The 15,514-nt window shown below is 36.5% G+C and overlaps 1 long non-coding RNA gene across 1 annotated transcript in view; it reads right to left on the bottom strand.

Annotated features, from left to right (window-relative positions):
• Window positions 1-15,514, bottom strand: part of LOC120409836 — a 41,152-nt gene that overhangs the window by 20,913 nt on the left and 4,725 nt on the right. The gene's annotated exons all lie outside the window — the stretch shown is intronic.

The following is a 15,514-nucleotide window of genomic DNA, read 5'->3' on the forward strand; positions in this document are numbered from 1 at the left end:
CTACATGATTCAGGTTATTTCACCTTCCTTTTGCACTATCATGCACTTCCCACGGTCTTGCCACAGTCCTATTTCTTACCTCATTCAAACATTTATTATGTTTCATTTTAGACAGAATTCATTTCAGGGCATATGACTCAACTGAAGGCTTTAATTATATTTCAGCAGGTAAAGTTTGAGAGTTTTGAGTCAGATGCATCACTTGGTAATTTTTACATCACCCAATATAATATCACATACTGGTTTATATTAATACAGGGTTGTCTTTATTGTAGGAATGTATGGCTTATCTCCTCCTCACAGCTATTTAAATCCTGAGTTAACAAGTATTTAAATAAAGTTATGTGCTTTGTGAGAGCTTGCTATATAGTTGAAGGGCTGGTTATCACAGTGAAATAGCACTGATATTTACTGATTATTGAACCTTCCCCAATCTGGATATAAATTATTTCCTTACCAACTGGAACTACAATATATTTAGTTACTAGTACATTTGTATTCTGAAACGGAGGTGATTTGGTTTCATATTTCTGAAACTATGTATTACTGTAAAATGCAAGTACTAGCCAGCCATGAATTGTTCATTTCTTAATGTTTTTAAATCATCATGAAAGTTTTTCCACTGAAATTATTTCATATTCCTTTTTAGCCTCTAATGCTCAAAACTCCTTATTAAATGCTTTATATTAGTTCTGACTTTTTTATTTTAAACCTATTTTTCTTCTGTACACTACATTTGCAAGTTATGGTGGAGTCAAATGAATTAAGTAGAGTGAAAATAAGGAAAAATCATTCTTTCAGAATGACCAGCCACACTCATACCTGACGTTTATTGACAGTATTATCTTCTATATATAAAATTCTGCAGATTTTTGTTCCCAACAATGCTTGCCAATTTAAATTAATTTTTCATTATATTCTGAAGAAAATAGTTGTGCAAAGTAATCTCCCGAGACCTATGAGGTTTACATAAATGGAAGCTAAGGTGGTATCTCAGATCAAATGAAACAACATATTGATTCTCCACATGAATTCTGGTCATTGATTCAGCTGTGCGCTCACATGATGATGCTGTAGCTAAACACTGATTCATGGATAGGGATCCTCAGACTTATATCTGGCTGAAATGGATATTATAATGGACAAAATATCATGTGTAAGAAAAAAACGTGAAGCAGCACCAGCTGCTTAAACACAGAGGGAATTTATACAGTTTTTTGTTGAGACTGTGCTGCAAAAGCCATCTGAATCAGAAAAGAATGTACAGAGGGAGCAGAAGGAAACCATGCACATAGAAAAACTCTTCTTTATTCTTAGTCTTTGTTTTCATTTGAAAAACAAGAAAGAGATTAGCCATTAGCAGGCGATTATTAACTTTTTGCAGATAGGGATTCTACCTAAAAAGTAGCATTCATTAAAAAAAAAAAAAGGGACCTTTTTATTTGTCTCAGGAAAATTGTTTCGATTTTCTCCATTTTCAAGAACTTTGAAGCACTGCTGTTCCCATAAGAATGGGAACTTCCCTTTCTTTATACTTCTAACACACAGACATATGTAAGCATGCACAAATGCTCACACATCTGTTCATGCTGGTCCATTTACGAATAATTCCAGACAGATTTCAGGTAAGTCAGGAGTACTCATTTGTACTACCATTCCCAAGAGTGCTTAGAATATGAGACCCTCTGACGAATCCTGGAATCAGCAATTACAAGAAAATGGGAGGAAGGATTGGAAGGCTCTTTGCTTAGTCTGAAGAAGGATAAGACAACAAGCAGAGTTATCCTGTGCCATTTGTTGGGAAAAGTCTGGGAGGAAGAATATGGGCATGAAGTCTTTCCCAAGAATCATGGAATATGAGATCCACAGAGATGAGAAGGAAATAAATAGTGAGTGAATTGGACAGCAAAGTCCACTTGTGAGCCCTATACTGAAGCATGATGGTAAAAGTGTCAAGGATGATAGAAGTTGGGTCCCTTTGGTGTATTGTCACATGCATTTACTGTCATCGAAGAGCCCATCCAGACAACACAATAAGGTCTTTCTCTACCTCTTTTTATTAGGGAGGATTATCCAGGTGGGTGATGGACAAAGTGCATATGAAGTTTCATTGTTTTGTGGAGAAATGATCTTGTTACCATGAGAATTCCTTGTGGTTTCATAAAAGTGCTAGCCCACATCAGTTATTCCACAAGAAAAACACAGTTTGATCAACCCCAGCCTATGTATGGAAAAAAGATGGGAGCTCCGACAGCAGAATATTATCTGATGGTTTAGCACATTACCCCCTTAAATACCCCTGAATTTTAAGTTCCGCCTTCGTCCACCCTGCACCCCAGAACCTGCATTTTTTACACTGCAATCAAAATAGTGCATGAAAAGAAGAAAAATCTGAGTTTGAACAATATTTTTGTCTGTATTATGAGAACATATGGTTCCACACTTTTTTCAACCATCATTTCACTGTAAAATTTTTGTCCTAGCAGATGTAGAAGATATGCAGATCTAGAATTTAAAGGAAATGTAATGTAATGAAGTTTCTATGGTAGAATGACAATAATCCAATTTCTTTACAGTCATTAAAAAATGAAAGATTTTCAAGGATCATAATATGAACATTGAAATGTAATTCATTTCAACATGAAAATGAAATTTGACCTAGCAGCATATATGGAAACATCACTTGAGAACAAAAGACATTTGAGTACATCATATAAAAAAAAAAGAGACACTCTGCTATACAGAGGAAGGATAGATCAAATACATATGGAGGTATCTGGATGTTTAGGTGGCACTGATTTCTTTGAACAATTGTTACTCACTCTTCTCTAGGTGTCCAGCAATCAGTCACGACACCACATCTGATCTGGAAGTCACTTTTTAAACCATGCTAATAAAAGTGGATAATGCTGCCGGCTCCTAAAGCTAATTTTCATTCATAAGTAATGGAATAATTATCACACTTTAGCTTAGTTTTTTGACATAAACAGACATTTCAAAAATCACACTGAGGTCACTGATAGGTTTATGCAGTTAGGAAAGGGCCTTGGGAGATCACTTATTCCCAACTCCCTTCTTAAAGCACAGTCAATGTTCAATACAGACCAAGCTGCTTTGGGCTTTGTCCAACCAGCTCTTGAAAAGCTTCTTAAAGCTATCTGAGGCATCTTTGATGTAGTGAAAGTCCTGTGAGAACTCCTTGGCCATTTCCTTCTGGATTGATTAATAAAAAGATTACCTCAGAGATACTTCAGCAGAAAAGTCCCTCAGGAATTTTCTAAAGGATATAATTTTAATAGAACTACAATGACATTTTTCCAGTCTAGGAAATGAGAATAGGTTAACTGGTCCTACTGTCTGTATTTGTTTTTGAAGTAGTGTTAAGCTCATTGGTATGGTGGGAGAAACATTCTGTTAGACGCTTACTTTTTTTTTTTTTTTTTTTTTTGCTCTCTAGAGTTCTAGAGTCTTTAGTGCAGCTCCTTTTTGAAATTACAGGAATACTCATACCTTCTGTTATAGCAAAACGTGATTCCTGCACCAACATCAACTCATAGTCCGCTGGGGAGTATTTTGTTATGTTGTTGATACAACCATAAGCTCAAGTTTTAGTGAAGCAATTCTTCCTTAAGGAAATGAACAACTATAAGACTGTCTGCTTGATCTTTATTCATAAATAGCAGACAGATGTTTGTTTTGGTCCTACTTGGTTTTGATGCTCTTAAGAAGTTCTGTGCTACATTGTGAAAATATAGGAAATAGTTTGATTGTATGAAAAGGAATTCATAATACATTTATTCTACAGATAGAATTACTGTCTTATATTACATTGTCTTCTATTATTTCTTCCTAAAACACATTTTTCCTTGCTTGCATATTTTAGAATTAAGACCTATGAAAAATTAAAATTGGTAAGAAAATTTTCTTTGTGGCATGTATGGCATCACCTATGCCATGAAAGCATGGCAAAGAACAATAATTTAAGGGATTTTTCGTCTCCGTGGGACTTGAGAATACATCTTCATGTAGAATAAAAGTTTGAATTAGGCTAAGGCCATTATATTATCACCAAATAGCTTCTCATAGCATGATATGTACTAATTTTGATTATCATTTTTTTCATTTTTTTAATCATCTTTTAAAATAGAAGATTAATACTAGTTTTAGCAAATGAAAGGAAATAATTACTTTTATTAAATAAAACTAATACAAGGTAAGGGTTGAATTTTTACAAGGATTTCACTGGTTTATATGAAAATCCTTGAGATGTGTTTAATTGTAAGACTATTTCCTCCCACATCAAAATAATATAGTTTTAATTTTTTTTCTTGTGTATGAATCTTAAATCTATTTCACCTACATTAAACTCACTGAGAGCATGAAACTGTAGCCTAATGTTTGCACTTACAAGAAAGCAGGAAGTTGTATGTGGAAGACAAGCAAGAGTCTGCTCGTTTTCAGCCTATGGAGTCATACTTTCTGTTTTTGGGGGGATGTTGTTTGTTTTTTTATTGTTGGTGGTGGGATTTTTGAAACCTGGGAAATTTTGCTTTTAGCTTGAACTCCAGGAAAGCATTATGAAATACAGCTGCAGTTTCAGAGGGTCTAAGTATAGAGACAGAACTACCAGTTTAGGTACTTATTTTTAATTTTCTGGATCTAATATGTATAAAAGAAGGTTACACTGGTGAAAAGAGAATTCCTGTGATAAGAGAGTTCTTGTGATCAAGATCTGCAGTTCCTATGCTTTAGCTACTGACATGGACATTCAACAAAATGCGTCAAGAGAACCTGACCTGATACTTCATGCTTGAAACAGAGAAATGGTAATTATATTTTCAGCTCAACTGGAGCTTTAGAACTGGATATTCTATTCAAGAGTTTCTCAATCTTTTTTACTCCTACATCTTGGTACATGTAGTCACACTTTCCATGACCCTACAGTCAACACTTTGCAGTAACTCATCCTCAGATTCAGAAGTTGTCCAAGATATTTTCTGTGTGTTTTCCAGAGACACAAAAGTAGCACCTATGACCCCAACAAAAACACTGTTCTCTGATTTGGTCATGGGACCAAGCAACTGAGAAGTTGCTGCAAAAAACTGGCAGACTAGATGAGTTAGAGGAAATGCTGAAATACTTCAAGACTTTATCTCTTAAAAAAGCAGAGGGAGAAGTGTGAAGATCAAACAGATGGAGGTTGTCAAAAGCCTTTATTAATGTTTGATTTTATGTATCACACTATATGAGACACTTATACACTCAATCTTTTTACTGCTCCAGATATACATTAGATAGGATCTGTGTTGTCTGGAATGGCTGATAAAAATAAAACACCTTTTGTAATTGCAAAAGAAGAAGTAGTAAGAGTTATTACACAGGAAAAAGATTTATAATGCTGCCACAGGGCACATTACAAACAACCCAGAAAACAAATGAACATTAAAGGCCAGAGGATGACGACTTTATTGTTCTTCAAGATCTGCCCTCACCATATGGTCTACAATCTCTGATTGTTTTTACCTTTCCCAGTGTTTTATTGTCCCTTCATGTTACACACATAAAATGTTAGGAAAATTAACCACTGGCACATTCTGATAAGATGGTTTTCAAACATAAAATGAAAACCCTTTCAGCATTTTTTGCCTTTGAAAGAAATGCTAGCTTCATTTTGGTGTCTAGGTTGAAAACCTCTATTTGTTTTCTAGGAGCTGCCAAATGGTGTCCAAAATGATACCTGAGTGTATCTTGCAACACAAAAACGTCTGTTCTAATGTGATCAGAGCCAAGTCTTGCCACTACATCAAAAATTAGGCAGACAAGAGGGGAAAAGGCCTACAGCAAGGGTGACAGCGGCTCTTGTGTTGGCTGCATACTCCTCAGCATCTGACAATGTCCAGAGCATGTGTTGCCAGTATTTCCATCCCAGCCCTTCCGGTGCCCACTCATAGCTCATTTACCTTCTTCCAGTAACAGCCAGAGCACTCATGTGACATGTTTGGTCTGGGTATCGCGGAGGTGGGGGTTGTTAAAGTTCTGGGCATTCCCCAGTTTTCCTGGGGTGCTCAGTGTCCCCTTTTTGAGCCCTTCTCATGGCTTCCTTCATCACCAGTAGGACAGAAGAGGTCAACTGATGGCCATTTCCAGCCGTCCTTGGCTCACCCTTTTCCTCTGCCTTGTGATAATGATAACTTGTGACAGTAGCAGGCAATGTAGGTGCTACAAGCAGCATCCTGGAGCACCGCCTCTGCTCTGCCTCGCAAAAGCAGAGCAGTGACTAGCTAGAGACTGGCTTCCCCTGTATATTCTTTGTGTGTAAGTAAGAAAGACTAGAAGTTAAGCCTGGCTCATTTTCCTCTCAGTCAGTGCCTGTGGGAGTATTACACTCTATGAAGCAAAGGTCTGTGAATTTGAAATACATATTCAACCTTCAGTATTATAATGGTTCTTTATGTTCTTCTCAGCATGGGAAAATCTTCAAGAAGTGGGAGCTGGAGTGTGATAGAAAGCTGTTTTGTGCAATGGCATGTTCTCCTGAAATGGTAAGAAATATCCCTGCCTAAGAGAAACTACACCTCTTGAAGCAAGCACATCAGAGGTGAATCCAATAGAAAAAGAAAGTTATAAAAGGTCTTGAGTTTAAAGATACAGTAAAAGAAATTGATGGCTACAAGCAGGTGCTATAGCGCTATGGAAGTTTCTCTGTGGATCTCAAGACATGGAGGTTTGAGTTCTGTCTTCTGATGACATCACAAAAGAAGAATGGGAGGTCAAATGCACCCTAAAAGCCCTTGCTCTCAAAAAAAAGTGGCAATATTTCACAGCCTGAGGCGTGTAATGCAGACATTCCTTTGTTCATCACTGACTGCATGTATGACAGCACAAATGTAAGATCTTTTATTTCTTTTCATATTATTTGTTAGACCATTTCTTTTTGTAGAGTGAGAGGTCATATTTTCTCCAGTATTAATAGAAAATATTATTAATATTATATGATGTGCTGTGTGTTATATATATAATTAATATTATTAAGAAGGACAAGATACTGTGCCTTGTCAGATGTCATTTATTATGTAAACGGTGATGTTATTTAATGCTTTCAGTATAAGGGGATCCACCCTTGTCCAGGAATACCGAATTCTGCAATGTTAGTTATAATAATTCTTACAGGCTGTTATGACAGCTTTTAACAAAGGAACAGCAGATCTGCTGTAGATGCATCAGCTGCCAGACTGAGTCAACTGTGAGGCTGCAATGAGCTGATGAGTCCCTCTTATGTGCATGTGTGTGTAAGTAATCAAAACAAGAACAGTCAGAAACACTTATAAATAGAAATGGTAGCATTGTTCATAGCTGTAAATTCCTGCTCATGTAGTGACTCAGTTGGTAATTTGTTAGGTGTTTGTAGGTCTTGTCAAATGCCAACTAGCATAATTGACTGGTATTAGCACTGTTTGCAAAACAGACTTGTAGGGTTATAAAACAGGCTTTATAAAAACAGGTGAGAAACAAAAAAGGCATTAATAGTCTGCTAGACAAGGTTATTATATTAATCTTAAAATATTTAACTGTTAAACCACAACAATTCCAATGCCCCTGCATGCTATGTAAATTAAATGTACATCTGATTCAGAAAAAGCTAACTTGCTCTGTATTAGCTATATATCTCCCTCTGTTAAATTTGTGTCCATCACATTCACTTCTGTGTAGGTATCACCTCTTCTGAAGAATGTCATGTTACACATGACGTTTAAGCCATAGTCATATTTTCACACAATCTTGTAGTGCAGTGAAGAGGAAGAATAAGAAGTGATCGATGTAACTAATGACTTCTTCTCTTACTTCAAGCAGAAGAAGAATCCAGGAAGTAAAGACAAAATCAGGTTGCTAAAGATTAACATAAAATAACATAGGTGAGCATATGGAAACAAAAGACCTAAGTATAAATCCCCTGAAACTGACAAGACATATCCCCATAACATATGCACAGCTTGCTAGCAGAAGTGTAGGAAAAAAACCCTGCTCATTATCCAGCAGTGATGAAAACCCATGCATTTTGTGCCCCTTTTGAAATTTGCCTTTCCAAAATTCCCCATCGATTTTCCCTGGCTTTCACAGTTGATTACTTCACACCAATGAGATAAGATCTCAGCCTAGATAAAGGGGAAAAGAGGTGTGAATACCTTTAGGTAAGATAACTGTTTGGAAATCAGCTGGCCCTGATAAATTTAATTCTAAAATATTTATAAAAATGGCTGAAATAAACACATTCATTAGCAGTTATTTTTGAAAATTTACAGGGACAAGAGGTGGCCTAAATGCAGGCTAACCCTAAGAACTGCAAAAAGAAGTGAGCTGGACAATTTCACGAGGATTTTGCAGATTTTTCAGCTTCACTGTGGACCCTGAGTAACCTTGATACAAGTAACTAAACCATTATCCAAGTAGAGAAGAGACTGAAAGATTACAGGATTAATAGCAGCTAATGTGGATTTGCAAAAAATTTAAAAGTGTCAAACCAATGCAATTATCCTACAGTGGGGTGATGCAACTTGTGGATAGAATGAAAACACAGGAACATAGAAATACATTTCATATCACAAGAATAATAAAAACTTTTAATGGTGTCCTACATGATACTCTATAAGCAGGTTAGGGAGACATGATGTAGACAAAATTTATTACAGGACAATCTGGATAAAATCTGCTACAGTGTGGGTGTAAATCTTGTTGGAAACCTGTAGTCAGAAGGGTATCTATCAATGAATTCCCACCCACAGTAGAAGGGGTCTACTCAAAATCTGTTTTTACTTAAATCTTGTCATTAATGAATTTGATACTAAAGTAACAACAAGCTTATTAAATGCACAGATGATGGGAAATCAGGTGAGACTGCAAGAATGTTGAGACATAAAATTAGAATTCAAAATTACTTTGATAAATTGCAGAAATGATACCACAATTTTAAAAAAAATTGAATGGTGAGAAATGCAGTGTGCTGTTGTGCAAGTAAAAGGTGAAAAGGTGAAAAACAAAAGGACTGTTAGAGTCAGTCCTATGGGAAGAAATAAATGATGTAAGCATGAAACAGTTACTCTCAGAGGATCATTTTTGAAAGCACAGTTTTAAGCCATCCATGTGTCCACACTGTGCACCTGTTACCTAGTACTGTTCTCCATATACCAAGAAAAAAGGAGAAAATTTAATATCAACTATTTACATCAAATATTTTAGGTAAGATAGGACCTAATTTGGAGTATTTAATGGTTACAGATACACTTCAGAAAAGGATGGGATCCACTCTATAGGTAAACAATACCAGAAAACAATAGTTACCTAGACAACAATTCTTCTTTACTATTGTCTCCAGAAGCAACCATTCCTTCCCTGAGTTTTTCAAAACGTATCTGCAGTAGACCTGGTGGATATTCAACCTCTAGATTAGCTGGCTGTATTAGCACGTGAGGATGGAATTTAGAGGGAAATTACCTCAATCTGTGAATTCTTAGGAATCTGCAATGAATAAAATCATCACCCATTTCAAGGAAGATATTCTTTGCTGTGCTATACTATGCAATATGCAATGTCAATTCTTTTCACATGAGTTTTAAAGGTTTGTAGGCTGCAACAGCCTATGCCATGTCATTCAGAAACCATTTTTATTCATCCATATATTTTCCTATATCTAGGATTGTAGGATGCTTTCCTAACATAATTCTTGGAAAGGCCAAAATGGCTTTAAATCCCACCTCCCCACTCTTTTACTGCCTAGAGCTCTAGGTTAATGAAGTCCATCAAATTAATGGCTTATTCAAAAATTTGAACACCTTAAGGCGAGTACAGGTCTGGCTTGTGTCACTTGGAGACACAACAACAAAGGTAATCTGCCCCTGGGAAGGGGTTGAGGTACATGGAATACCTTGACAGACTGTCTGCAACAGGTCAAAATTGAGACAAATTTGTCCAGTTCCTTTGGGGTTTTTCCTTCACATAATGGTTTGTGTTCTTCAAGTATTCTCTTTCTGTAGGAGAAAATAATTATTGAAAACTGAGCTTTTTCAATAATTTCGATTCACAGTTAAAGAACATCATGTGAAATGAAGTTGCATGAGCAAGTTCTCACATAAGGCACTACAGCAGGGAAATTACCTAGAAAGAGCTCAAGAAGATACCGTGGGAAAAGTAGAGTGCTACAGCTAAAATATTTTGACTTACCAGTTTTTGCTGAATATTGGGAATTCTGTGCAGAATATGCAGACTGTCTCGGCTGCTGTTGCAAAAAAACTGTCAAAGCACCACTAAAATATCTGAAGATTATTGGGTATTTTAAAAGCCCACAGGACTGGAGTTGTTTTTGAGTCTTCAAGTTAAATTATTATATAATCCAAGTGGCTAGTTATTTGCTGTTACCAGGGGTGTTTTTCTTTTAATATCAGTGCATTTCTTCTACCAGTAAAATACTTTGCAAAAATCAAAGTAATTTTATGTAGCTGTTGCTCTCTTCAGAGTCTGCAAAAGGCACACTTTATTGCTTGAAAGACCACCAGGTGATGTTACCTTCAGAATCCTCTTCATAAATGATTCGAACTGGCTTAATTTTTTCATCTAGATCAGTTCGCCTAAGAAGATGAGCTCTAGTTGCTCAAACATTGTGTTAATAATGACAAGTACTGTAAGGATTGGTGGAAGGTAAAAGCTGTGTGAAATACAAAGGATATATGACATTTGTAATGTAAGGACATTTCTTGAGAATATTGTTGAAAAAAAAACAAAGAGAAGACACAGAAAAAGTAATAAACCCCACCTAGATACACAGACCCTCAGGAAAAAGAGATAACAGAGACAATATCTATGATGAGATCTCCCAGCTCACAGATTGAGGAACACAACTGAACAAATGACTCAAGGCCTTGGAGAGGTTCCATGGGCTTTTTGTAACTGGTAAGAAGAGGTGCGGAGGGGGAAAAAGAGTGTCACAGGTCTCTCAGAAAAAAGCAAACATTCTCAGAATCTTGAAGGGGCTTTAAGGCAATGGATGAAACTTACCATAGGATGTTAGGGGATTAAAAACAAAGGTTGGCACAGTTGGCTGAGGTAGACAATAACATTGAAGTGAAATCAGGTGATCATGGATCTATAGAGACAAGAAATCAAGAGCAAAGGAGGCACCTTTGACATAATAAGTGAAAAAGCCTTCCCCCTTCCTCTGGAAGCCTTATGATCATCCACTGCCTGAAAGAGTAGTCAGGACTGTTGCTATAATGGTCAGGAGTACCTAGTTTGGGTCATTCTTCATAAAAAAATATATTAATCTGCAGCATCTGGTGGGCTACTTCACCTCTTCCAGTAACATCATATTTATTTGCCAATTACTCATAAGAGGGAAAACTGACACTATCTGACAAACCACTGTGAGAAGAGAAGCCTGTGAAAAAGCCATAGTCAGGGCAGTCTGCCTTTCACAGCAGTTCATGTTGTGGTGGCTCTTTGTACTTGCCCATTCTGGAGTACACTGCCTATATTCGGGGAGTTTTCCATCTTGCTTATATGTTGTTTCTCATCCAAAAACCTCAGTCTAGTATAACAAGTTTGATACTCCCATTCAGTAAGTGAAACAGTAGAAACCAGCCTGTTTTATGGAAGCTACAGATATATCCTGTCTCAGTGAAGATCTGTAACAGACTATCCTGACCCTCAGTCACCTGGTCTAATGACCACCTCATATATATATTAAACACACTAATTATCTGCTATCCCTATCACTGTGACAGTCTTGAGATTGTTATTAGGCCTGTAAAAATTCCAGATCACTTTTCTTATAATAGACTAATGTAATATTATATCTGAAGAACAAATTGCTGAACAACTGCTGATGAAACATCCTTTACGGATCAAAGGATTTTTCTTCACTGTAGTACCTGACTTCTACATGTGAAACCTAAGTGAAGGATAAAATTTACACACTGTTGAAATTAATGCTTGCCATGATAAACACACAATGCATTCTATAAAGAGGCATAGAGTACTGAGTACAAACTGAAAGGGGAAATTTAGGCCAGGTATTAGGAAGAAATTATTTTCTGTGAGGGTGAGGTACTGTAACATGTTGGCCTCAGAAGCTGTGGATGTGCCATTCTTGGAAGTGTTCAAGGCCAGACTGGATAAGGCCTTGAGCAACCTGGTCTACTGGGAGGTGTCCCTGCCCATGGCAGGAGGGTTGGGACTGGAAAATCTTCAAGGTACCTTCCAACCCTTAACATTCTTTGATTCTATGATTCTTCTTTCTTTTGAGCTCTGTGTATGAAAACAAAAACTGTATCTTTTGAAAAGTAGGGGGGTTAGCCACTATGTACTACTAAAATAACATGGCTGCATAGTGACATCCCTTACATTTTGTTCTGTGGCTCAATAGTTCTTTTACAAGAAACAGCTACGTTAACAAAGTGAAAGTATAGTCTAGCCATAAAATTCATGCTAAGGGTATGAAGCTCAAAGCCTACTCTGTGCCACACAATTGTTTCATGCAGCATTGGGTTAAGCTGGCAACTACATTGTCAATCACTCATTGGAATAAGCAACAGGAAAAAAGAATCCAAAGATGGATAGTTGCTCATCCGGATTTTTCTACAGAGTATGTTCAAACTTCCAAAACCACAGTACCATTCTCTGCTGCTTTATAACAGCTGAAAAATCTCACAGGCATCACAAAATAACATAAACATAACCAAAGGTCACTGAATCTAATACAAATTTCTAAATTGATATCCTAGAGTGAAAAAGGATAAGATTTGCCATCTAAACTCTGTATGTGACAACAGTAACTTACTTTAGGGACAGAGTTGACATAAGAAATGTCAAAGATTTTTTTGTAACTCAGTTAAAAGGCTTTACTCCTCCCTTTAAAAGGATTCATGCTGTTGAGTTCATTACAGCTGTCACAGCATACTTTCAATGTCTCTCCAAAAGGACTGATGCTGGGACTGACTATGTTACTTTTGAACAGGTACAGTTGTTTTCATAGAGTATGGCCACAGTAGAAGTTGTGGAAATTCCAAAATTCAGCAAAAATGACTGATTACATAAATTTATATAAATGCATTTTTAATAAGTACTTGATAAATAATAATAGTAATAATAAAAACTTTACGTTAGGATCATAAACCATCTTATTTCCCTCCTAGAATTTGGCACTACTTTACAGCTTATTACTTCCATTTTTTTCTTCTTTCATAAAAGGCAAAAAAATACTAAACTCAGTTATTGTTTTCTGTTTAATTTTAGCAGGTGGTGTTGATAAAACATATCTTTCTGTTTTCCACTAAGTTAAAAATATCACAAGGGAGGTCAGGTGTGCAGTAATACAGAGATTTGCATAACAGGATTACACAAAAATAAGCAGTGAGTTTTTCTGTTGAAAAAGCATAGGGTAAGAAACTCAAGTTTTCCTTCAAAATCTGTTACCCTGAAATTGAAAGAGCAGGAATAGAACAGAAAATGAGGGAAAACACATCCTGCCCCTTATGGACCACATATTTTCTTGATGCACTTAAAAGATGTGCTGAAAACTATCACAAAAACCATGGCAGAGCAACAGCCTTTAAGAAAGGTACCAAGCTGAAAAATTTATAATCGTTTAAATGTTGTCTCACAGATTTTTTCACTATTTCCATTTTTAAAACATCATTGTGAAAATCTAATTCCCCAGATAGAAAACAATAATCCTGTAAACCTTCAGAGGAAAAATTCAGTATTGCACTCATCCATTGCACAGTCAACCTTTCAACTCTTAGGTGAATGGCCATTTAAACTGCAGCAACTGGTCTTCCTTCATTGCTGAAAATTATTCCTTCAAGGCAACTTAGTTTGTAGAAGTAAGCTTGCTACTGAAAACTCTATGGGATGATGACAAACACATCTCTTTCTAGGACAAATCATGCACTGGACCAGAGACAGCCAATTATGCAAGATAGCCTCTAGCAAAAGGTGGTAAAACTGGCTAGTAGGCATGAATCAGATGATCTGACACAGTCCAACCTATTTTGAGATGAACTGAGGCCTGGCAGAGGGAATTATCAGGTCAAAATGTGAGGCAATCTGCACAACTGTGAAGTGCAGAAGAGTTCAGCTGAGAAACGAAAGGAAATTAAGTATTTTGGGCCTCAGTATGCACAGGAGGAATTTGTGTCCACATTACCACCAGTGCTCTCCAGACAGCCCTCATCTGTGACTTCAGCGTTGTTGCCACTTGTGGGGGAAATGCTTTGAATGCCCCAGGAGCACACCCAAGAAGCTCCAGGAATATTACCATGTGTCTTCCTATACACAAGACATTCATGGACATGCCACATAAGAGAATTCTTGCAAGTTGTCCTTGCTAACTGTTGTATACCCATGGAGCTTCAGAAGTTTGTGTTTTCACAAGAGCTGTTAGTGGAACTATCAAATGAAACTGAGACTAAGGTTCTGAAAAGGTGTCAGATGAGAAGCTCTCCTGAGCATTGGAAAAACACACCAAGACTCTCCAGAAAATTAAAACTGTGCTGGTTGGAAAAGGAAAATGTGTGTGACTTTTGGAGCATGACATTCATGGAGTATAACAGCCAAGTAAAACTAGCTTCATCTTTCCTGATACTGACGAAATATAATAGAGCATAGATTAGAAAATGATCCAGCATTCCATAATTCCACAATGCCAAGTCATTAATTTTCCCTTCAGGGTAGGTAATATCTCAGTCTTATGTAACATGAAGTCTAACTAGATAACCAATCTACTGGTTCCTTGAACTCTGACAGTCTTTTACACCGTGGAAAGATACAAAGTAAAACTCAGACATAACTGGATTAAATAAAAGGATAATCAATTAATCAAGGTTTCACTAACTTTTATTCAAACAGCATCATTTTCTGAATCCATGGCAAGATTTCTACTTGGCTTTTTGCAGGATGGTCTTTTTCATTGTGATGGATTTATTCAATATACAAGTACAGTGAAGAGGAAAAAGGATCCAAAAGGTACAATACAGTTTTGTAGATGTTATACCTTAATCCTAAATGCTTTTATAGCTGTAAATGTATTAAGGAATGCATCCTGAGAATGGCTTGGCATTTCAGTTGACAATAATAGGGATAAACAGGTTTTGAACATCCATAGATATCCAAACCATAGATTGTAATTTGCAGCTGAGTTGACATTGTACTGCTAGTAATATTGGCTGATGTGAAGACAAAGCGAAATTACTTTTTTTCATGTGGTTAGGGTTTACAAATTATTTTAGAACATTCAGCTCTTTGTATAGCCTATGCATGTACAGGATATATGAATTTGTAACAGCAAACTTTGTTTTACTGGATGCTGAAAAGAACAATTTTTACACTATATTAATTTTCATTTCAATTTCTGGCCTTCCATGTTCCATGACAATATCCCAAAACCACAACACAACCCCACAAACTAAAGACCCCAACCCCTCTTTAAATCAGATGTGTTTAATCGATAGGAACAAGAAGCAAATTC

Source organism: Corvus cornix, chromosome 2 (genome assembly GCF_000738735.6).
Source record: "Corvus cornix cornix isolate S_Up_H32 chromosome 2, ASM73873v5, whole genome shotgun sequence".
Taxonomy (NCBI): domain Eukaryota; kingdom Metazoa; phylum Chordata; class Aves; order Passeriformes; family Corvidae; genus Corvus; species Corvus cornix.